This window comes from Centruroides vittatus, unplaced genomic scaffold (genome assembly GCF_030686945.1).
Source record: "Centruroides vittatus isolate TY-2023 unplaced genomic scaffold, ASM3068694v2 contig_890, whole genome shotgun sequence".
Taxonomy (NCBI): Eukaryota; Metazoa; Arthropoda; class Arachnida; order Scorpiones; family Buthidae; genus Centruroides; species Centruroides vittatus.
The window spans coordinates 1,007,807-1,033,617 of NW_027122581.1; the positions used below are offsets into that span (position 1 = coordinate 1,007,807).

Consider the following 25,811-nt stretch of genomic DNA (forward strand, 5'->3'; position numbering starts at 1 on the left):
TACTCAAGTTTATCTTCTACAAAGCTCAAAAAGTGTGAAAGATCTATGCTTAAAAACTACACAGTGGCATTAAAATATATTTAATTTTTAAAATACATTTTCAACAAGAAAAACATTATGTTAAACTTAATCTACACGCGTTATAGCCGATTAATTTCCGCCATTTTCCATCCTCCTCGTCACGATTATTATCCAAACGTCTTTCTTATGCTACTTTTGGATGAATCAATATCAAAAAATAAATGAAATCATTTCTTGTAAATCAGTGATAAATAACATTTGACTAAATATCTACTCTATGGGATATAAGGCAGCTGTTGGGTAAGAAAATACTAAACAAAATAAAGGGGAGTAGCAGATGTGCTGCTGTCACTCAAGGATGATGTCTCTTCCAGACACTTCTAAAGAGTGCAGGCTTTAGCATGACGACAATAAATTAACGAATCAGTCGATGAGTCACATATTTGTCATCTAGTTAGTGTCTATAACAGAACCTCTCTAACTAGATAACAGATCCACTGTCTCTGTATAATTGCTTAATCTTGTTAAATATTTAGGGGAAACCCCTATTTTAATTGGATATCTACGCGAATTTTTATATGTTTTTGCTTCAAATTTATGTATTTTCCTTATATTTATATAGTCCACTCTGCTTAAGAACATCACTCGACGGATGAATAGCTGTAACTTGAAGTTCTTGTTACATATTTAGGGAAAAAATCCCTATTTTAATTGGATATTTACGTGACTGTTGACAACGTGTTTTGCTTCAAATTTATCCTTCTGTAATGTTATTTTATTTAGTTAAGAATCTGATCCCACAGAAAAATAACTGAAACATAGTTAAATTTTAAGGAAAATCCTTATTCTAACCGGATATCTAGACGACTTTTAACAAACATTTCGCTTCAAATTTCTGTTTTCTTAATGTATTTATAGCTTACATTCTACTTAAGAACCTCACCTATAGATGAAGATTTAAGCTATAACCTTACTTAGAAGGAAGATCCCCTACTTTAATTGGATTTGTATACCTTTTTTTACATCGAAATTGTGTTTATTTACAATATTAATGAATGTATCACACTTAAAAACCTCCCCTACAACTCAATCTTATGAAAAATTTTTTAAAAAATCCCAATTTTAACTGGCAATCTATACAGATTTATGCTTATCACATTAACTTACCATACAAAACCTTATCCCATACACACATAAAGAAAGATAAAATCATTATTAAACCATGGATCTATGCAAAATTAAATATGGGATATGGTAATATATCACACTTTTCTAGAGGAGTACAAAAAAATAGTTTGGGACATAGAAAATAACGTGAAGAAAAGAGAAAGATTTAAAATAGATCTCAAGTATTTGAAAGCTGACATATACAAGGTGTAGAAAATGACAATATATAAATAGTTTTCAGCATTTGGATGTGAAAGTGACAACATACAAATAGTATGGAAGGAATGATAAAGAAAAATGAGTACAAGCCAAATAAGTACCTTTCAATATATATATATATATATATATAAATACTTTAAATGTTTAGAAAATATAAAGAAGAATGTGTATCAATATATATTACTTAAATAATAATATTGATCACCTGTGAAAGAGCAACAACAGCGTTGTAAGTTGGATAAGTGAGAAAGTATGTACAGCATTTTAGTAACTCATGAATAATTTACAAAATCTGTCAAGTACATTTTTTATTCTATAAAAGAACCATTTTATAAATGATAAAGAACTATATCAAAATAGAATAACGTATATTCTTCTCTTAAAATTCAAGAACGAATTGCATAAATATAGTCGGACTTCGATTTAGCGCCGCAAAGAAACCTAAAAAAAAAAAACAATAGTTTTTACCAATGGTTTTCCCTGATTATACGCTACTTTGTGAGTGATTCGCCCCTGAAACTGGCGCTAAACCGGAGTATATATATATCTCATACAAGAAGTATATGTTATAATGAGGTGTACACATAAGTTAAATTTGAATTCACGTAAAAAGGTTTTATTCGTTTTGGCAGAATAATGTACGTATTTACGCCAAATTGGCGCCGTTAAAGTCAAATCTCGATATAGCGTAGCCTTCGAAATTGGTACTAAATCGAGTGTGGCTCTAAACCGAAAAATCTCGAACAGTAAAAATTATTTAAATTGATGAGATTTGAGAGTTTGAGTCATACGATTTGGTGACAGATAACATCCTTTTCATAGTAAAATTCAGGAGCACGAGGGTTGCTCTATATACGAGGGCGCTATATCGAGGTTTGATTTAATGTATCACGCTTTTCGTTTTAAAAAATGAAGACAGATTGAAGTAAAAAGTGTACATTTTTCTGAAAAAAAAACGAACGTGACTGATCAAAAAGTTTAATATATTTAAGAGAGAAGATCCATTCAGCGTTGGCGCTTTACGGGGGTGGCGTTATTTACAAAGGCGCTATATCGAGGTTCGACTGTATACGTAAAATCATCGCGTTAATGACATCAAAGAGATGATGATGGATAATCGTAGAGAAGGTGGAATAAAACTAGTTCAAGTCCCCTAAATTTTAATTAAAAAATTAAAAAATAAATTGTTTAAATATAAATTAATTATGTTGATGATAATATTAATCATAGAGGAGAAAGAATTCGGAGAAAACAGTCAAAATTAAATCGTAAGTTGAAGTCATTAAAACTGACAGACAGGATCGATACGACATCGCTTTTTCGATCGTTTATACTCATTATTTATTTTCTTTTATTTTCCCCCCTTCTTCTACGCATTAGCTTTATTATAACGGATAAACAAAGCTGCGATTGCTATCAAAATATTCAATATTATTGCTAAAAACATTCATTTTATTATTACTAATTATACGCCAACTAGGGTTTATGAATAGGAAGATTAATGGCTTACATCTACAACTCGCATTTGTAAGAAAGTCTGTAGCTCACTTATTACAGTTTAGTAATTTTGAATCATTATTTTTAAATAATAATATTATTTTTCTGTTGATTTAAATTGATATTATTTTATAATTTTTGCTGGAAAGTATGCCATCAACGCTATTTGGCTAGGATCTTGGATACGGAGGCTCGAGATCAGGGATGGATCTACATTATAAACTACATTCTAGGTCCATGCTGGGCATCAGTTTAGGTGCAAACGGGGTTGTGTTTGGCTCAATCTTGGATACAGATGCCTAAGTTCAGAGTGGATTTACATTATAAAGGTAAGTAAACTACGTCTAGAGCCTCACAGTCTAGATACAGATGTTGCAAGCTGGGTTAATAGGCTCAATATTTTCGAGTCAGAAGGCCTAAAATTACGATTTACATTAAAAACTAAATAAACTACAGTCGAGGGCCTCACTATACAATGTCACAGCTAAGGGTTTCATGCTTTTAAATGTTTTATTATTTGATAAAAGAAGACGGGTTTGTATGTTATAGCTTAGGGACCTGCTCAGAATTATGTAAGTATAAATGTGTACTTTCCAAAATGTAGTTTTATGTGAAAAAACATGATATAAAGGCAGAAAAATATCTGTTATTTTATTTGTTTTGTTGATTTTATTAATATGTTTCTCTAGTTTTTGGAGACAATGACATTTATGGCAGGCCCTTATCTCGCATCCTTCATACTGTAATTTTTGTATAAATTTGCTAATAAATTTAACTTTTTAAAGTGAATTTATATAAAATTTAATTTAAATTTTTATATTTTTAATAAATAATAACAATAAAGTAATGTCATAAATTATATTAATGATAATTTACGAGTAATTTCTGTAATTATTTAAATTTTTATCATCGATTTACTTCCACATTTTCCCCTATATACTGTATGAACAATTTAGCCGATCGTTTGCTAGCTTGTTATTAAACTTTTAAGCCATTAAATTTCTTATTAAATATATTATATTATAAAAATATGAACGTTTGATTCTATCGTTCTATCTTCACATTTATCTTCGTTTCTATAAGCATTATCATCATATTTACACCATTAAGTAGCTTTATGTTCATTACAAGAGCATAAAGAGAGCATCAAGTTGTATTTACGTACGCTTAACAGTATAAAAATACCGCAAATGTATTAATAGAAATCAATTATTTAAGTGCATTTAAGAAAAGTTCAACCACCTAAATCGTTGACGACGGTTATTAATAGTAAGTTGTCATTTAATCATTAAATCTATCTGGGGGCAAGTAAGAAGACACATCTGACATATGTACAGATAAGAATATTCGATGAAAGATTTAATAGATAGATTGACAGACAGACGTCCACCTGCTTGCAATGCTGCAGATCTCTTCGTGAGAACATAACTGTCTGTTAGTTTGCACAAGGGAAATAAGCCAGGCTGTATTAATGGATAAGACAATGTCCAGGAAATTACAAGATCAATTTTGTAAATGTCTTACAAAATTAATAATGGAGTTTAATATTTTTATAATAAGAAATCTTTATCTTAATTCTAAGAAAGCGTGTATAAATTGTACATCGTGTTTAATATTGTATAACAAAGCAAATGGCGTGAGATGCGGAGATGATGAATGAGCAGGAAGATGGAGAAGTGATGCTGCTGCATTCGGAGATTCTTGATAAAAGTCAATAATAGTATATGTATTAAATATATAGATTCCATTCGATATAAAAATTTAGATATTTTTATTTTCATTAAATTAAAAAAAAAAAGAAATTTAAGTTAGGTGAATCAATATTGAATTTTTTAAGAAGATAGTTTTGAGTTACAAAGTAGTTACTGGATTTATAAAAAAAATAAAGGAAGAAAAAAATGGATCGAAGGATTTGGGTGACAGATGGTCAAAAAGATAAACACTACAGACCTATAGACAGATAAACAGATGGAAAAATGATGACAGAACATGAACATATAATAAAATGGATATACGTGTGATGCTGTGGATAAATTAAGGTTTTACTCAATTTTTAGTGAAATTAATAAATGTTTTATATATATTTTTAATATTAAAACTAATATTACATCTCAAATTAAACTGTTTACTCATACTATAGAATAAATTATTGATTTTTAAAAACATTTTTAACATTAAACGTATAAAAATATCATCATTATGAACGATTTACTCGATTTTTTATGGACTCAACAATTCATTTTCATAAATTTTAGAGTATAAACTAAAAATGACAACATTAACAAATAATATATTTAATATTTAATGAAAAAAACCTAACTAATTAGCACGTACCTTTAATATTAAAGTTGAAATAAAGCATCATAAATAACTAATTTAACCAATCATTGGTGAAATTAATAATTTATTAATATAATATATAATAAACGAAAATAATTTATTTAATTTCAGCTAATTCAATAGCAGATTTATAAATATTTTACCACAAAAATAGCCAGAAATAATGGAATATTATGCCAAGTTGAATTTTATCAATCATCACTCGTAAGGCTGTTGATAGCATTGATTTGTTAGTACTAAAGTTTATCTTGTTTAATTAAAGAAATGCAAAAGAAAAATAAAGTCTGAAGTAACTTTTGCAATATTTATTAAACGAGGAATTGTATTTAGTGCATTAAATACGGAGAATTTATCTTATAGAAGCGATTGAAGATTTCATAAATCGACTCGGTAATTGTTTGATATAAGACACATTGTAATTAAAGGGAGTAATTTACAATACACAAATCGTCAGTTGTAATTTCGAATAAACTGCTAAGTTTTCATCTAAAATGTGTGAAATTGTATCATAAAATTACACCAATCTGGACAACAACTCCAACGTTTTAAAGTAATGAAAAGGTTGTGTTCAGTCAATTAGCAGCCAGCACATAATTGCTATAGCTATCAGTACAATAGTAATAAGGAAGGAAGGGACTAGAGGCTATAAAACTTTTACAGAATCTCTCCATTGAGACCCTTTTATACACCCTTTTACACAACTTATCTTCAAGTTACAGAGACTTTACTCGGTCGAAACTTGAAGATCTTGGGCATTAAATGTGATTAAAATATCAAAATTTTCTTCGTTGAAAGGATGAAAAAGGTCGAGAACTCGCTAAAGATTGAAGGGGAGAGGGGAAAAAATAATAAAATGACGAAAATTTAGAAAATTACTCCGAGATTATTATGCTAATTTGAATAACATGATTTGTACGAAATGCTTTGAGTGTAAAAATAAATGATCAAATTAATGAACTGTAGCAAGATTTCTATTAAAGAAAAGAAGAAATTCGATTTTAATTATCCTTTCGAGCATATTTAAATAAATAAAAATTTCTTTTCTGCTTTGAAATTTTAAGAAAATTATCTTTTACTTTTTCGTATAAGTCACATATAATTCTTATGATCGATTGGAGTAGGTGTCTTTTACTTTTAACGTCGAATAAACTTGTTGCTTTTCTGTTCAAAAATAAAAGAAAGGTAAATATATTAAATTTAATAAAGTAAAAATATAAATATGTCTGGAAAGTTTTCTAAATATAAAACTTTGCAGACGTTTAAAAAATTTATTTAAATTTTTGTATTTATCAGAGAAACTTTCGAAGTAATTAAGCTACAAATGTCTTCTAAATTTATCAATTTTGCTTGTTTAGAAGCTAAGAAAAATAATGTATCGATTCATTTAACGAGATAATTACTTACATAATTATTAAAATACTGTACATATTTTTTATTGTATAAAATAAAGTTATCGTGATAAACACGTAAATAAGTTATAAGCCTTTATATAAATTATAAAAATGAGAGAAAACATGCTTAGAAAATTGCCAAAAGTAAGTTTTAATTAAATATCCTTTAGGTTAGAATACATAAAAATTTTAAAAAAGTTAATAATAAACGTTTTTTTTTCGGTCTAAAGTTTTAAAATTAATTTATTTTCACTTTTTTTCAGCTATTAACTTCATAAACTTCCATGTTATATTATATTAATTATTTCTTGGAATCAGTTTTCGAGCCAGAAGCTTTACATATGTGAGTTATTAATTAACATTAAATATTTTTGGATCAAATTTTTGAGGTTATTACGTCCGAGAATATATATTAAAGCACGTTTTCAGCGTCATTTTATTCATAAATTTAATTCATATTCTAGAACCATTATCTCTAAACGTGGGTATCTCAATACATTAAATGTATTTTAAGCAGCCACTACGAGCAAAAGATACCAGAAACTATAGGTCTTACATTGCACTAGACCTTTTTGGATCGATTTTAAAATTTATTGGCTCTAAATTACATATATTATGCTACATAAAAATTAAAAAAGTAATTATTAATGTAAGGTTTTAGATGTAAGAAATGGATGTGTATTAAGTAAAGGCAATTTTTGGTGTCATATTTTCGAGTTTTTAGCTGTATAAATGAAGATATTGTTTAAAATTGGATAAAAAAAATAAAGCATTAAATTCAGAAGTTTTTATAAGTTGTAAGACATAATTCTTATCAGAAAGCAACAACTCATAAAATGGAAAAGTCAAGACGGAAGTTCCTTCAAGCGGAATTCAATGGGACGATTGGCAACAAGCATCAGAAACGAACCAATCAGTCGGTTTGTCCACTTCTGTTGGATAAACTACACCAGCAGCAATTTTGCCGCTACAAATGAAATTATCTACTGATTGCTCCCGACACAAACAACTTATCCGATCTTCTTATACTTGAAACATTTTGTTTCCATTAATTACAGTTGAAGTTTACTGGAAGCCAATTAATCAAGAGGCGTTGGAATTGGAAAATAGAAGAAAAGACGAAGAAGAAGATGGGAAGAGAAAAAATAAGTGTCCGTAATCCTAAAACCTCATTAATTAATTGCAAAAGATAGGAACTAATAAATATTCTTATAACCGAGTTCAAAGAAAGGTCAATAAAAGAATGGCAAATGAATAATTACGGAAACATGAAGGTTGGATAGTGAAAGACTGGGATTGAAATCAGGTAGAGAAAGAGCTTGGGGATTTATTGATTATACGATTTTTCTAGAAGGACGAACTGTGTCTCTAGGGGCAACAGATAAGACCCTTTTGCTAACAAAATAGCAGAGAAATGTCGCAGGTTAGCCTAGATAATTGTCATTTGTAAGATAATTAGTTTCCAAATGGAATTCCAACCCCATTCCTGCCATTTGGGTAAATTATATATGAGGTGTAAATAGTTGAATGAGTGAAAAATCTAAATCATTTCATTAATATCACTTTCATTTTAAGAAATTCGTATTTAAAGAATTGTTTAATTAATTTAAATATTCATTTCTTTATTATATATAAATTATATATAAGCGGAGATTAAATTTTTCTTATATATATTCTCGTACACCTGTACATTACTGTACTTTCTTGCTTAGTAGCAAGAAAAACATCAAAAACTTAGTTTAAAAAATGTCTTCAAGATATAAAAATGCTGTTAAATATTTAAATAGTACTTGAATAATTTATTCTATTTCTAAAAATAAACTCGGGAGCTATAAAGAAAAAACTTTTCAGAAACTAATTTAAAAGTTAATATAACATTTATAATTATTTCTCCAAGGAGAAATTTAACAATAAAGAATTAAAAATCTTCAAAAATAAATATTTATATTAATTAATTTATTTACTTGTTTGTAATTAATGAAATGAACTTTCAACTCATTAGTCAGTTGAGAGTATCATATTTCTAACGATCAATATTTAGGTTAAGTAAAATTATGATGAGAAGAATTGGAAATAATTACTCATCAGTGAGAATTTCTTAATTCTATCATCATTAGAAACGTTTAGAGGCAAGAAAAATTTAAAAATCTATCGTGTTTCGTTTAAAATTCATGAATAAAATTATGAAGCATCTCTCTCCCTCTTGCACTCTTCATCGAAGGATGCTGACAGACTGCATCACTTCGGTTATATTGATACCTTTCTAGCGAATTTAAACAACGTAGAAATGTTCAAATATATAAAATTCACTAATAAAAGAAAGGTTTTTAGAGCCATAAAAGACAAAAATATAAATAAAATCATCAAAAGGATTATATTTTTCTATAAAATTCTCATTAGAAACGACAAAGAAAATGTTTGAATGTGACACAAGAAGAGTAAACGTGAGAAGAAATTGTATAAAAATACGAGAAGATTGTTTGATTTTTGGAATATCTACGGTTTCTATTTTTATAAAAATTTTATTTCAATTCCTTTTACCTTAAAGAATTCTACACGAATCATATTTTTTTATCTATTTCTTAAACATATATTAGAATTATGACTGGCGCAGCACCATGTTAATAACGATAAGATTTTCACATGAGTAACTGATATCTGGTTTCTGTATTTGGTCATCGAAGCATAAGTTTAAGAAAGAAAATAAAAATATTCTAGAGATGTCAGAGAAAAAATATGTCTGAAGAGAGATACCGTACATAGACTAGAACTTTCACATATAACATGCCCCGAAGCGACATAATACATATAGGATACTACTACACTTCATACTCTACCATCAAACTTGGCATACCTAAAAGAACCCTGAGGTACTTTACTGACTCAAAAATATATATAGAATAATTTCTTCTGCCTAAAAATACTATAATAATTCAGTTTAAATCAAACCATTTTGAGTTATACGCTTCCAAACACGGGGGTGTTCTAACGATTCTGCTATAGATTCGACGCTGTGCTTCTACTTTGAATGACAAAAAAAGGGTGTCAGATTTAGTCAATCACGTGATAATGCCGACTACATCAATCATGTCGTTAAATTATAGCATTTCTAATGGAACTAGAATGACCCACCCAGTATAATATACCACAATATATAAAAATTATATTTATCTATTTATGGAGGGTATTAGAGAAAGGAAAACTGTTCGAAAAAAAGAAATATATATTGATGTTGGTCTATAAAGGTTGATAAACTAGTTCTTTGTCATCGTCGACTGCACTTGTATAGGATCGAATGTTGACAGAACACTTAATTAGTTCGTTCTATTTACAGTCGTTACAGTCCTTAAGTTACGTGACTTAATGCTAGAAAAGCGTTTCAAGTCGCTGAAATTTTGATTACGAAACTTAATATCGACAATTCTCATATCTCTAGCAATAATTAATCAGTAGTTTAAACTGGTACGACGTGTAAATAATTCGTTTACACATTTAATAAACACGTGTGTGTCTCCGTCACCCTTCCCTACGTAACTTCTACACAAAAATCTAATGTTAAATTCTCTACATTTTACACACTTCTACATTAAATAACATTGTTGATTTTTGCGGAAAGATAATTTAAAAATAGCAAGAAAGCATTGAGAAGATTATAAGATAAAGCCAATCTCCTTACTGAGAGTCTTAAGTATGATAAAGAGTAGAAGAGAGAGAAAGGGGGGAAGAGATTTACTCTTCTTAAGAACTAATCGACATCAAAAATTAACAATATAACTAATAGATGTAACAGTTTCAAATATAAAATAATTAATTTTATTTATGTAAATATAAAACTAACGAAAAACTTCAGCACACTGACAATTTAATTTCCATTAAATTTTGTGATTTACATTAAAGAAAAATGAGGTTTTTTTTTAAAGTTTTAAATCTAATTATAGTTAATATCTTCTAGAATAAAGCGTTAATTAGATAGATTTTGTATAAATTCTTATCTAAAGTGTGTGTGTATGTGTATATATATATATATACATACATACATATACATGTAGTTCTTTAGTAGACTGCAGTCAATGTCCTTACCTATCAAAACTTGTAATTTGTGACGTGGATGTTGGGAGATTACAGCATTTTTCATTTATTTTCACTTAATTACTGTCAGTAATCCTGTTAGAGCAACTGATTTGCATCTAATTTACTTTACTTTAACATGTGAAAAAAATAATAAAAATAAAAATTAAATAAATTGTATAGAAATTTATAATTTTTCTTGTATTATTTTCTCGATTTTTAATACTTTTTTTGGTATTTAAAACGTTATTTATATACATTTTTCGACCTTTGTAAATGATTTTTTCGAGTTTATTCAAATGAATTTTATATATTTTTTCTTGAAAACTCCTACTTTATTCAAATTATTTTCCCACTTTGCTCGTTTATTTAAATTTTCTTCTGTCGTTTATTCAAATTACCTTCTTTCTTTTCTGACTTATTTAAATTATTTTTATATACTTTTTTTTATATTTATTTTCTTAACTATTCATTTTATTTTTTTATTTATTATATAATATAACAAAAAAAACAATTTTACAGATTATTTTACTTTATTAAATTTATTTTTTTGGGACGGTTTTTTACTTGATTTTTATTTATTAAAATTTATTTTTTCTTTAAATCAATCAATATTTATAGAGGTAAAATGCCATTTAAATAAATAAAAATTGCATTTTTTTGGGGGGTGAATTTTATTGAATATTATTATTTTTTAGAAAGTTATTTATTAAATTTTTTATTCAATTATCCAACCTCATCAATCTCTACCTCAAATTTGTCTTCGATTTCGTGAGCCAAGCAAGCTCAAGTAATACAAGAGCAGGGGTGATTGGTACAAGGTTGAGGAAAATTTATTTTTTATTACTTAATTTTTATTTATTTAAATTTATATTCTTTAAAAATCAGTAATATTTATAAGAAAAACTTCATTTTTAATTGATAAATTCCTAAAGAATTTAATTATATATTTTTAATAAATATTAATTTTATTTAAATTTAAAATGAGTTTTTTTTTTTAATTTTTCAATTTTATAAAACTAAAAAATAAATTTTTATTATCAGGAAAAAAGGGGCGAGAATCTTTAATGTCTCAAGGGTTTTTATATGTCATAAACTTCATTATAAAATACATAAACATGTTCCTTTCTTGGTTTATTTTGCATGAAACTTTCTCCAATATAAATATATTTATTTTTATTTTTTAAAACTTGAAAAGTATGTCATTTATTCCAGCAGCAGCACCGGCTCTCTAATTGGGAATCACATAGTTTTGCCACGTAAAAAAAAAAAAGAAGGTGAAGAAAAAAGAAATGTTGAACGACAGCTGGATGCAGTGAAGATGCTGTCTCTCTGCTGTGTCAGCACATCGAGGTCAATCTGTCAGATTATCTGTCAGCACTAAGCTTCACATGGCTTACAAACTGACTAGGATGGTCTTATTGGGGCAGGTGTCGGCTTTTGGATGACACAAACATCAAAGTTGTGGGGGGTCGTGGCCACTATATTTTTGTATCGTGATCTCGGTAGTTTATACTAAACTTTCTACTTCTGTTACTGGATTAAACGTTTCTTCTTCTTCTGTTTCCTTCTATTTTTTATGGTGAAAATTTCATGTATTTTGTATAGAAAAAGTCTCATTTGAGTGGAGAGAAAAATCGTTCTTTCTTTCTTCTATCATTGTGCTTTTTTTTCACCCCATTCAATTACATTTTATCTAATTTTGTATTCTTAAAAATTAAAACAGAATATATTTGGGGTGATTTAAAAAATATTTTGATGTTTAGATATAATGTAGTGTAATGCCCAAATTTTGTAAATAATGGTCCAAAAATATATATTACACTAAATTAAATATGTTTTCAGAGCGATTTTTCAGTCATTGATGTATATTGAATCGGGGTAGACGGGCCCCTTTTGTCTTTATTTTTTTAATAAATGAAATAGGCAGAATGTTTTTATTACTAATTTTTTTAATAAATGAAATAGGCAGAATGTTTTTATTACTAAAAATCATTTTTAAAGATGACATTAATTATAGGAATAGGAATCACGGGCCCTTCTCAACGACCCTGAAAAGCTATGTAAGCTGTAGCTTAGGGCCTCGAGTTTCAAGGGGCTCAAAAATTTCTACAAAAAAAAAAAAAAAAAAAAAAGGAAATTGAAGTCAAATTTTGTAATATAATTTCTTTTACAAATCAACAAAATATACTTTACGTTTTATTTTTATATGTACAAAGTATTTAATTATATTAATAACCATTATTATTTATATTACATTTCTAGTTTATTATTAAAATTTATATCTTTTTGTTAATTCTTCTTCTTTTTATGATTAACTTCTAAAATTGTAAAGGGTTGTGGTAAAGGGCCTCACAAAGAGTTTCAGTTTAGGGCCTGCAAATTCTAAATCCGACCCTGTATGTATGTATTACTTACTATATTACTTGCATTTTGGAGTCCATTTCTAGTCACACGCTTAGATGTGTAAATATTAAACTATATTGAATGTTTTTGGATCAATTTTTGAGCCATTAGCACAAAAAAATACACGTTATAACACATTAGAGCACCTTTTAGACACATTTTGAGTTTTCGACTTCATATGTATTATACTGTATTAATTATGTTGTGGAAACATTTTGAGGTAATGACTCCAAAAAGTATACTCCATACACTGCACAACATTCTGGATCTGTTGGGTGCAAAACATGCATATATTACGTTACATTCAGAGGAGAATAATAAAATAAGTACTGCTAAATTAACTAAAGTGAGGGAATTCAAATATATGCAAATTATTATTTGACGCCCGCTATAAATAAAGGGCACACGAGGATCAGCTATCACTCATAAATCCATTCGGATATTTACACAAACTCGTCACGTGAAGCGATTCACCAATGGCCAAAATTCTCTAGAATCACATGACGGGTCGAGTAGGAAAGGCTCTTGGTTCCCGACGGATTGAAATTTATTGGTTTGAGTCACGCTTAGTAGATACAGCATCGAATTTATTAGCAAACGTGACCTAAAAGGCATAGGAAATAAATATGATCGAACCAATTTGATTCCATACCAGGCGACTGATACGGGTGATGTCATTAAAATTATCGTCTACCAGATCTTTTTGTCATTCTGGCACGCTTGTCTAGCCCCACATTATCAGGGTGTGTGTGTATGTGTGTGTGTTTTTTATGAGAGAACAATGGCGCCATGTTGGGTTATAGGTACATCAATGGATCCTATTCAGATTTCTCAATGAGAACGTTACGTTTAAATGTCACACAATCTGCTCTAGGAGATAGCATTTTGCATTTTATTCCGAACTACTCTGGGAAAATAAAATCGATGCAGATAAATTTTATCGTAAATGTATAAAATTTCATTATTGCTGCTTTGAAAGAAGCAATAAAACTAAATGCAATATCTCGATTCGAAGCGATGGAATGATAGTTTATGTAGATATTGTTTATTATAAGTTAGGCGCATTTGTATACGGTGTAACGGAAGTTTAACATAAAACCTGACAAGATTTTTAAGGGTATAGAATCATCGATAAGCTTCCGTTTGCTTTTGTTTAATACCCCCTCTCCTGCTCCACCCAACTCGTATATCACAACCCTTTAGTCAGATACCACCCTTTGGTACGTGATGTAAAGAGCCGGGGACTATGGTGATGAGTTCCTATAATCAAATACTATCTGACTAATGCGGTCTTTGCTATTTTAAACATTGAATAGGCCCCGTGCTGGCGTGGATAGGGTGTACATCCCTGTCAACTTTCCCCAATTAATATATCACAACCCTTTACAAGTACCACCTCCGTTGAATTGTTAACATTGAAATCGTGACTTTAATATTACGTCAAAGCATCTATTACCCCCTGTAATCGTCTCGAAAATGATAGTTATAGAGTTTCTAAAGCACCAAATTTTAACAAGATGAGAAGATCATCACGTGAAGAACACCAGCAACGACCATTACTCAATGGGGCTATTAAACAGTACAAAAAAGTAATTACAATTTATCCTATTTAAATAAATGAAATTTCACCGAAAAAAAATTATAATAAACATAAATTTTCAATTTATTTTTAAGGATTAATTGGAATTTTGTATTTAATTATTTTTTCTTACAAAATGACAATGCCAATTGTTTTATTTAAATCTTCTTCTTCTTTCAGGAATTTGATTTTATATTGCTAGAAACGTGTTTCGAATGGATTTAAATTGCTTTTTTTGCTCTTTTAAATCCCAGTTAGAGCTAAACTCTTACACAAATACGCGATTGACGAAGAGCGGTGAGAGAGTTTCAACACGAAACAGATGGTGTTGTGCGAATTTATCATAAACAAAAATTATCAATGCTTGATGTGGAAATGACAAACAGAAATTGGATTAATGTTTTAATTAAACAAATACAACTCTGAAAATTGAATTTTTAAACGTCGTTTCCTTGGATACTTTTATAATAAAATGGCGAGAATGATAGCTTTACACCATTTTTTTTATTTTTTATTTTTAATAAATAATTTTATAACTTCAAATCAATTTTTCTTGATGAAATGCATGTGAAAATAATAATTTACAATATCAAATTACTTTTTTATATATATATAAATTATGCATTGGAGGTAGATAAAGCTATTGTTTGGAACTGAACCCACGTCTCTCTATAACGCACTGAATACTTTAGTAATTTTTTTTTTTTTTTTTTTTTTTACTTTAATAAGTAAAACCTGTATTTTATATAATTTTAAAGTAATAAATGGCAATAAAGAATAACTTTTTTTGTAAATTATGTGAAGAAATCATAGAAAAAATATAATGGAGGGAGAAACATTTAATGTGAGTTGAGACGGGGCCGAACCTAGGACTTTCTCCAGCGTACTGAATATTCTAACAATTTTAGTTTATTAAGTAGTAAAATATGCATCGTTTTGTACTTTTTTTTAAAATAACAAGTTGAGATAAATGGCATTTTTTGCATAAATCACATTCAGCAACCTTAGAAATACGATAGAGTAAGGAAGGAAAACTGAAAAAACACATTTAAATCTGTCTTGAGATGGAACCCACATATTTTGCTAGTGTATTTATTTTTTCTTTTTTTTAATCGATTTTTTGTTATTTAATTCATTTTTTAAATAATAATTGGCACTAATGACAAGAATCGAATGACATTTTTTCCATAAATCACGCGATAAACCAAAGAAAACATTGATCCAACCAAAGATATTTGACCTTTCTCGGATAAGAACCGAACCCATGTGATCCACATATATATCAAATACTCTAATTTTTTATGTCATGTAACAAAAATATTCATTTTAGCGTTCTTTTCTTAAATAATAATTGATAAATACCACGAATCAAATTACACATCTCGTATAAATTGCTCTTCAATTTGGTCGAACCCACGCCCCTGTCTAATATTTTTAATTCTCTAACCTTATTTATTAAAAATACATTTTTAAATATTATTTTTCTCTAAAAAATGTAAGATATAATTAATAATCAACACATCATAATTCAACTTAAGTCATAATTAAAATTTTGTGTACTCCACCCAAACTGTTGAAAGGCCTCTACAAGTGACTAACATCCTGACAATTTTTCAAATAAGTAACGTATAAAATTTACATATTTTTCGAATTTTACAGTGTAATTAATTTAATTTAACTAGAAACCAAATGATTTTATCTCGTATATAATTATATATAAATGTAACCTAATCTCAAATGCAATTAAAATAACAAACAACGCATTGTTTAGGGGTGTTTTTTTTTGGCTTGAAATTCGATGTTTCGCGGACTAAATTGTGAATTAAGACGACATTAACAACTTAAAATTTGTCAAGAAATATGTTTAATCGTATTTAATTGATCCACAGGTCATTAAAATCAAAGAGAAAAGAGGGAGCAAGTCATTGATTTGTACAAAGATAAGATTACAGGAACGTTTTAAATCCGTCTTATTTATATCTTTTTTTAGTTTACAATGAATGATTGTATCCCCCGAGACCAATAATCTCTTGTCTATAAGAATTAGGAACGTACAATTCTCCCCGCAGAACTTGGAAAAAGCTCTGATTCTTTTCTATAATAAGACTCGCTCAGGTATCAACTTCATAATCCGATATAGCCTATACTCTGCAACAAACTATACTAAAGTTTCCAAGTACTGCTGATAGGGCCTGATACTATTCTATAATCATAGATTATGTGAAAACAAAATTACATTTTTTTACGCTTTAAACGCTTATTATTACACTTAAAAACGAAATAAATTGCTTAGCATTCGTCAAAAGTCGTTGGTTCGATCACTATTAAAACAAACTACACCTTTTACAAATCAGCTTCTTCCTATGGCAGGTAATTAATTTAAACGTTGTTTTATCCGTTTTAATTTTATTCATTTAGTTAATAAAACTAATTTTGATACTTAATTTTGCTTTATAGGTAAGTTTACTTAAGAATGTTTTCATTAAAATTGGAAAAACCAAATGAAAATCCGACGTATTTTATTTAGATTTCTACGTAATGTACCAAGTTTAAATATTAAAAATGGAAATTTTTGATAAAGTTAGAAATACATTTGCCACGAATAACGATTCTGCCATTGATAATATTGATCTGTTATCTGTGCAATATTCAACAAGTATCCAATATCCAAGCATTCTTGGAGAATATAAGAAGCAGTAGAATACAACATGCGTGCCAAAAGGCCATTATATAGCTTCCAACAATCGTTTCTTTTCTAATACTGACTAATGGCTGACTTAATACCTACTTTCCGATCATGCCTCAGACCTGAATTCGTGATCATTGCGTTCATTGTTTGTCACGATATCTAAAACATAAATCCCTTCGATTTTCAACGTTTTCTTTGCCCTCTAACGATATTTAAATCGAAAATATATTTAAAGTTAAAACAATATTCATCGATCACAGCTTAACATCTTTCGAATAAAATACCTCCGTTGTTTGTTTATTTTCGGCAATTGCCCACTCCAAAACAATAAAAATTTATTGGATTCTTCTGAAAATTCACTTAAATCGCCTTTTAAATATTAATTCCTGTTTTATAAAATTTGAATTTTTTGTCTTAATACGAGATTTTTTTAAGGGAAATGACAAGAAAGCACGTTTTAGGGAGGAAATAAGGGAAAACGGGGATAAAAGGGAATTTTGGGGACAAAGAGTACGGGAAAATGGATTTTTTGGGGGACAAAGAGTAAGGGAAAAAGATATTTTTGGGGACAAAAAGTAAGGGAAAAAAGGCATTTTTGGGGACAAAAAGTAAAGGAAAAGAATGTTTTAAACACAAAATAAGAAGAAAAAGCATTTTAAGGTAAAATATAAAGCGAACATTAGGCATTTTTAAGGCAAAAATGAGGAAAAATTGAAGTTTTAGGGCCAAAAAAAAGCGTTCTCGTTACATAAAAATTTTTATGTAATCATTTTACAAAACTCCTCTTCATTTCACAAAAATGAAAAGAATTTTCCAAAAACCATCGCTTTACTTTTTCATGTTCCAACATCTAAAAACAAAAAGAAAAGAAAAAAAAATCAGTTTTTAGCATCGAATTTTAATGTTTTTTCCCCTTCTCCTAAAAAAAAGGGGAACAAAAATATACATTTTTTTAAAGGTTCCCCTTAATTAACTAGAAATTTCATTTTGTCCGCCAGAAAATGTATATAACATAGAAACGGTCGAGATATATCTAATTATTATTTCTGACAAAGTTTAAAGAAGAATAAATTGGATTTAACAACTTAAAACTGGCAACAAATAAGAAAAGTACACAATCTGCAATCGACTTGACTTAACGAGCCATTCTTGTAATTTGCGGAGTGCCAATCGGTAATGCCTTTGATCGATTGAAGAGTTCCTTCTCGGTCTCTTCTAACGCCCTATAAATGAGACTTTAATGTTACTTACAGGCCATATACACCAACTTAGATGACTGTACCCGATCGTTTCTACAACAGGAAAAAAACATCAAGTCCAACTCCATCGTCAAACTATACATCTACCTGCGATTTTTACATCTTTATAAAGCCATTTTACTTGTAAATCTCGGTTTTTACTCTACTTTCCTTCGTGTTAAATCATAAAATATTAGCGCAATTATTACGTAAAATCAAATTTTTAATGCCTCCATAAAGAATTTATATTACTTTTATAAAAATTCTTATTGTATCATTCTCCTTTTGTACGGTACGTTCGCGTAATATAACGAGAATTTAAGAAATAAACGTAATGAGAATATATTTAAAAAAAAAAAATTACGGGGTGGCCCTAAAATCTATATTATTTTGCAAATTCTCATTATATTACCCTCATTATACTGTACGAATCTGTAAGTTTTTATTCTCGCATTCTTATCACTTTAAAAATTAGTACAATCATACCCTGATATAGCGCTACCCTTATAGAACGGATCTTTCTCTTAAATATTGCATGTAAAATGCTTCAGCCTCTTCGAATTACTAAATGTACAATTTTGCATTGCAAATGTCGTGGTTATCGCCAAATCACTTGACTTCCAAACTCCCAAACTTCAAGCTTATGTGTAGACTTCATTGTTTATATCACTCAATTCGAGATCCTTCGGTTTAGCGCCACATTCGGAGGCGCTAGATCGAGGTTTGACTGTATATACTGATTTAAACTAAGTTAAAAACTTAGTTTGTGCTATTAAGAAAACAATTAAATAAGTAATTCTTAATATAATATTAAGAAACGTAATAAAGTCTTCATCCTTTTCAATAAAATATAAGAAACTAAATTGAATTGGTTTTTATGTGTTTTGTCTCAAGTCTGGCGATAAAATTCGCTTATAAAAACTTTTATTTTTTCTCTTTAGATGAGGTAAACTATTACTAAAACTATCTTAAGAGGAAAGTTAAGTTTGTCTCTAAGCTGCAGTATCCTATTAAGTTGTTTAAATTTTTCTTATTTATCACTGAAACTCTCCAGAATTACAGGATTAAAAATAAAAACGAGGGGGGAAAAAATAAATATTTATACAAAATTAACTTATAGAATAATAACTAATTGTATACGCTTGATTGATATTAGTAGAATTGCATGATTCATTCTCGAGGGATGCACATAAATCCGGTTATAAAGCCCATAGCTATATAACGTGGATATATCTGGATGACTGCCTCTGATAATCCCTTCTCTAATCGAATTCTAAATCGACAGAATAAGAAGTCCCAAACTGAATAAATTCGAATAGTTCTAGAAGTGTTGTAAAATCCTCTTCAAACTAGATTTTTTCTTCTATATTTTTAGAAGAAAGAAAAAATCCTGGGTTTGTAACGAGTTTATGATGTATAATTGTGATGTATCTTCACATTAATCGTCATCCATATTAATGATGCAGTTAGATTGAGAGATTTAAGATGATGGCATTCAAAGTTTTCCATATTTTTAACAGCTTTATTCCTCATCAAAGTGTAGAAAAGTCTTCATCTCTTTCTTTTGTTACTGATTGAAGCTGAATGCAAATGTGGCAAAAAGGTAGCAAATGGAAAGGAGGAATTGGTGATAATGTCAAATTTTCTGCACAAAGAGCAAAGATGACAGTAAGCACCCTATTACAAGCAAGATCTTTCAATACGTCTGACTCAATCAAGATAAAACTAGCAAATATTTCTAAGAGAGAAGCCTCTTGTCATTTCTATTCTAAACGTTCCAAGATATATCAGGACAGTTGCAATGTCGCGTTAACTTCAATCAGTAACAAGAATAATTTCTTCTTTTCCAAATATATGTACACACGCACACACAGGAAGCCCCCAAATCAGTTAACAATTATTGTAAAAATATATAATTCCAGCATTTATAGACATACACTGAGTGGTCCAAAAGCCGGTTAACAAGCACAAGAATCAGTTAACGAATCTGACAATTAGATATAATACAAGCTGTTAAATCAGCAATTATATGTAAAGAGTGCCCCAAAAGACATTCAATCATAATTTATTCCCCATGTTTCAGGCGGTGCGACATAATTTACTCTTTTACTTCTTATTCACACACGTTTTTATCGTGTTTCTACCAATTTTATACACCCAGTTTACAATTCACAAGTGTAATGGAAATACACACTTAATTGAGCAACTCTGTACGTAGCCTACGAGTACAGAAATTATGGGTTTCTTATATATACTCATTAAAGAAGTCTTAGACAGACAAATCAACTACATATATATATCGAACTAAAGTGTGTTGTTGTATCCTTGGAAACGTTTGATAACACTCCACCCTCCTTATTGACGATTCTTTCTGTAACATTATCACTCCGATACTAACATTAATGAGATATTTTGTCACTCACAAACAAAATGTACATAACAAATTCAAAAGTTTTCTTAATAACTGCTTTTCAGATGGTAATTAGTATGCTTTTCGTAAAGAGGATTACCGGGTCACTTGTCTGTTCGAATCGATTTTAAAGTTGAGTTTCTCACTTTGTTTGTCTGTCGTGCAGCTTTGCTAAACATTCATTCTCTGATTTATTTTTATTTTTAAAGATTTAAAGAAAAAATATATATATTACTTTGTTTCCATCTAAATTCGTTCGGTTGTCTGTCCGCAAGCTTTCTATGAAACTGAAGAAAGTAGAGTTATTTTTTATTTTGTCTACGATCTATTCGTACGTTCGTTGGTCTGTTCTAACTATTTCTCAAAAAATAATATTCTTACTCTACCAAACTCTATTCCGAAAAATCTCACTCAATTGATTCTATGATTTATTTTTATTTTTAGAGATTTATAAAAGTTGTTTTCTATTATTTTCATTTTGTTTCTACTCCAATTTGTTCGAAATTTATTAGAAAATAAAGGAGGTAGCGAATTTTTATTTTGTAATTAATTTTTCTACGGTTTTTTTAAATATTTATTCGTCAGTTCGTGTGTCTGTTCTAAAGATTTCTCAAAAAATAATAAAACTAATAGTAAGTTTATGAATTTTTGATGTCTTTACTTTAGCTTTATCAAATATTTTGTAGAAATTTTTTTAAAAAATCTTATACAATTTTTTATTTTTAATATATTTAATATAATTTTTATATTCAATTTACCTTCTCATTCGTTCGTTCGGTTGTCTATCTACAAAGTTTCTAAGAAAATAAAAAGAGATTGAGAATTACTATTTTGTAATTAATTCGTATATATGTTACCTATTCGTACGTTCGCTTGTCTGCTCTAACGATGTCTTAAAAACTAAAAAAACCTAAGTATAAGTTAATGATTAGTGTTGTAGGCACACTTTTAACACATTTTACTAGATTTATTTGCACAAATTTAGCCATGATTTTAATTTTTAATTCGTCAATTCGTTCGATTGTCTATCTGCGAGATTTCTCAAAAAATAAAGGAGATAGAAAATTATTACTTTGTAATCAACTCGTACATGCTTCTATGTATATATTTATACGTTTGTTTGTCTGTTCTAAATATTCTTCATAGAATAATAAAGCCGAATATATAAGTTAATGACTTGTAAACGACTTAGAAAGTTTATATAATATATATTTTTTTAGTTTTTAAAAGATAATTAGTGTTGTAAACTCTACAGTGTTGACTCTAGTTTGCTACAAGCATCTCTTCTAGAAACGATAAATTATAGATTAAATTAATAAAGAAATAAAAGGGGAAAAAAACCCCAATCGTTTTTGATTCCAATGCAGATATGCTAATTTAATTTACTTCTTGTTGTAGAAAAGTAGAGTCATGTCTTCGTGATAAGTATAAATTTCGTTATCACGAAGATAAGACAGAAGAAGAGAATCATACATGTTCCAAGTAATCAGTATTTAAAACAGTTTTCTCCTCTTGTAAAAGATTTTTAAGTGAAAATCTCATATAAAAATATTATTTCTTCGTTTTTTCCAATGACGAAAGGAATTTTTTTTTTTAAGGAGAAGAATTTAATCAATTATATTACAAAATCTTGGTTTCAAATATGGAGAAAATCATTGATCCTATCTTCGACGATATTTCATACACGATCTTTAATGCGATTTCCTTCTCGAGAATTTTGTTTTATGTAAAAATAGAAGGGAAAAAGTAAAAGGAAATGATGTTTATAATTAGTTTAAGTAGGTTTTTATCGCCTACAGAAATTTATAATGATACAGCAACTGAAAATACTCGAGTATGTTAAGAAATTAAATGGATATTTCGAGTTTTTGTAGTGGAATATTTATTGCTTTATCTGTTAATTTTAATTAAATTTTTGTAATTTTTAAGTAATTTAATTAGCTAAAATTAAATTAAATAATAGGAAAATTAATGATAAAGTTTAAATTTTCTTTTTTTGTTTTTTAAGTAATGCTTTAGCTAATTTCATTTCGTCACTGGTCTTCATCTCGTATTTCAGATATAATTAACTTATTATTTATTTGTAATAAAGCAAGAAAATACTATACTTGAAAAAATATATAATAAAATACTTTTATATACAAATAATGTTTTTAATTATTATTATAGACGTTTTATTATTTAAATTACTGTAAAATTAAATAATTTTGATCATTCTACACTGCTTACAGTCATTGTATGTAATGTCTTCGATAACATATACATACTATACTTAAATTTAAATTTACGCGTAATTTTGTATAGGTTATTATATATATATATATATACAAGCAGTACATTACATGGTTAAAAGTATCTCAAAAAATCAAAGCCATCCCTTGTCATCACACCATTAAATCTCGTTATTGTAACTTGTAATGTGTTTATTTTAAACCTTTTAATGTATATATTTAACTAAAAATTAAAAAAAAAAGCAAATGTTCTAATCAAATTTACATATTTCACTTCTTAATAAATAAACTAATACAAATGTTCAGGATATTTTATGTGTTGTATATACAAATAGATCAAAGGAACCACCAAAAAAAGTCACCCCACGTTACCATCGCTTATAATTTATTAAATTTAACAATTTCGAACTAAATTTTTAAGTAAAAAAAATTAAATTTTACTCATTTAACCCAGTTTTTTTGTTAATACAAAGTCACTTTTTAAGTATGTAACGAACAAAACAATTGGTAGCCTACTCCTCAAGTTATTAACACACAACAAAAAAGACAAATTATATTCTACCAATTCACTTCATTGTTTTCTCCGTTACACATTTGATGTCCGAGGATACGAAAATAATCGTCACAATAACAGGCACCATTCATTATCTAATCCCGAAGCAAAGTCAATATTGTTCATACATTCAGCCATTTTTTTCTTTTTTGTTCCTTTTGTATCTCCCCTCTGGTTACTAAAAAGACCTTGAACTGGCATTTAATGAAGTGAATAACTGAGAGACTTTTAATAGCTTATGATAATGACCAGGGTTATTTATAGCTGGGTATCAGGAACCACCCACAGTCGGTGTTTCCGCGATGGGTGTACACGAAAAAATAATACTCTGGTAGCATTAGCGATGCGTTCACTTTATACATTTTTCCCCTCGTTTTCTTTACTTAATCTCTTCTATTACAATAATAAATTTCCGTACGGTATGACTAACCATCCATTTGTTACGTGCGTTGTTCAAGTACTACTTTAATAACAATCATTAATAAGCGTCACTCGATCGAGTTATATTTATAACTTATGATTTTTTTATTAATTAATTGGGCGATTTGTGTTGGCTTCGTATGCTACTACACTAACAAATTCACTAAATTTTTAACTCTTATTCAATAGCGGAAATTGTTTTTTTATTAAAGCGACACAGTCTTTTTAAAATATTGCTTAAGTTAATGATGAAATGAGTCAGCTTGTATTTGTTAATAAACAGATGTCAAGTTTGTTTTTGTTGCTGTAATAGTACACTAAATTTTAATGTTAACTAGGGAATTATCATTTACTAATAGAGTAACAACTGTGAAGAATAATTCTATGCTAATCGTTAAGTATTAATTATATGTTAATGCTACTATAACAACAAATTATTGAAAGTATAACACCCCCTTTTTTAACCTATGACAATTCATAACAATTACTACAGTAACAAATTGAAGGTATAACTATGTTTTTAGCTATAATTTATTAAGCTGTTACACTAACAAATTACTGAAAGTATGATTATCGTAGATTAATATAGTTTCCTAATAACTAACTGCCATAGTGAGGTATAAATTATTTAAGGTATAACACACTTTTTAACCCATTGATACGTTTTTTAACTAACTAAACATTAACACCTCTACAGTAGCAAATTATTGAGTATTTTTCTTACCTGAAAATCGAATAAAAACGTTATCTAAACCTGTCACCGAATCGTTTGTAATTATTATTATTGAGTTTGTTACTATAGTAGCATACGAACTTAGCATATAAGCGAGGCAAGCTGACTACAAATTAATATTCTGCTTAGTTGTCAAGGCTGTGTTACCATTCTCACAAATCAAAATGAAGCTTGTCTAACCGCACAGATGCTATCTTAGTATAAACTCTGGAAGCCTCAATTAAAACAATTAAAGTTAATTTCCTATCATTAGGCAATAGTTAGTAACAAAATAATGTTAGCGGATACTTCTCGCATGCTATAGAAGGTAGTAAATTAGTTTCTATTCGGTTGAAATACGTTTTCCAGTAAAGTATGTTTATTATTAACAAAATTTGTTTAATGCCATTAAGCAAAACTCACGCAATTAGAAACGGCGAACGGAAGCTATAAACTACAAATTGTACATTTTCATGATTAGTTCTTGGTTGTAGAAATCTATCTTCACTTAAATTCATTCTTAAATGTCAATATCCAACTTTATAATAAGTAAATTCTCATTTAATTCTTATTTATGACCTTTTCTTTTTTACGTTTACGTTCGTTACTTATAACGAGCGTGTTCTCGTCGGTAATGATTTTCTTCTTTTAATTTTATTAATTAATTATTTTTTAAAAAAAATCGTTTAAATATTTTTAACAATTAATTTTGATAAAAATAATATTTTTTAAATCTAATTTTAAGCATAATTTGACTTTAAAAATGATCGTTTCGTGATTTTTTTCTACCTCGTTTCTATCCTATGAATAAACGTTTTATTATGCTTTTAATGAAGGAAATTAATAAATTTGAATTAATTAATTCATTTT

The 25,811-nt window shown here is 28.3% G+C and overlaps 1 long non-coding RNA gene across 1 annotated transcript; it reads left to right on the top strand.

The window, feature by feature from the left end:
- Positions 1-3,398: 3,398 nt before the first annotated feature.
- LOC136983889 (uncharacterized) lies at positions 3,399-12,553 on the top strand. Its single transcript, XR_010882121.1, has 2 exons — positions 3,399-3,476; positions 11,919-12,553. It is a non-coding gene; the product is annotated as an uncharacterized lncRNA (long non-coding RNA).
- The last annotated feature ends 13,258 nt before the right edge of the window (positions 12,554-25,811 follow it).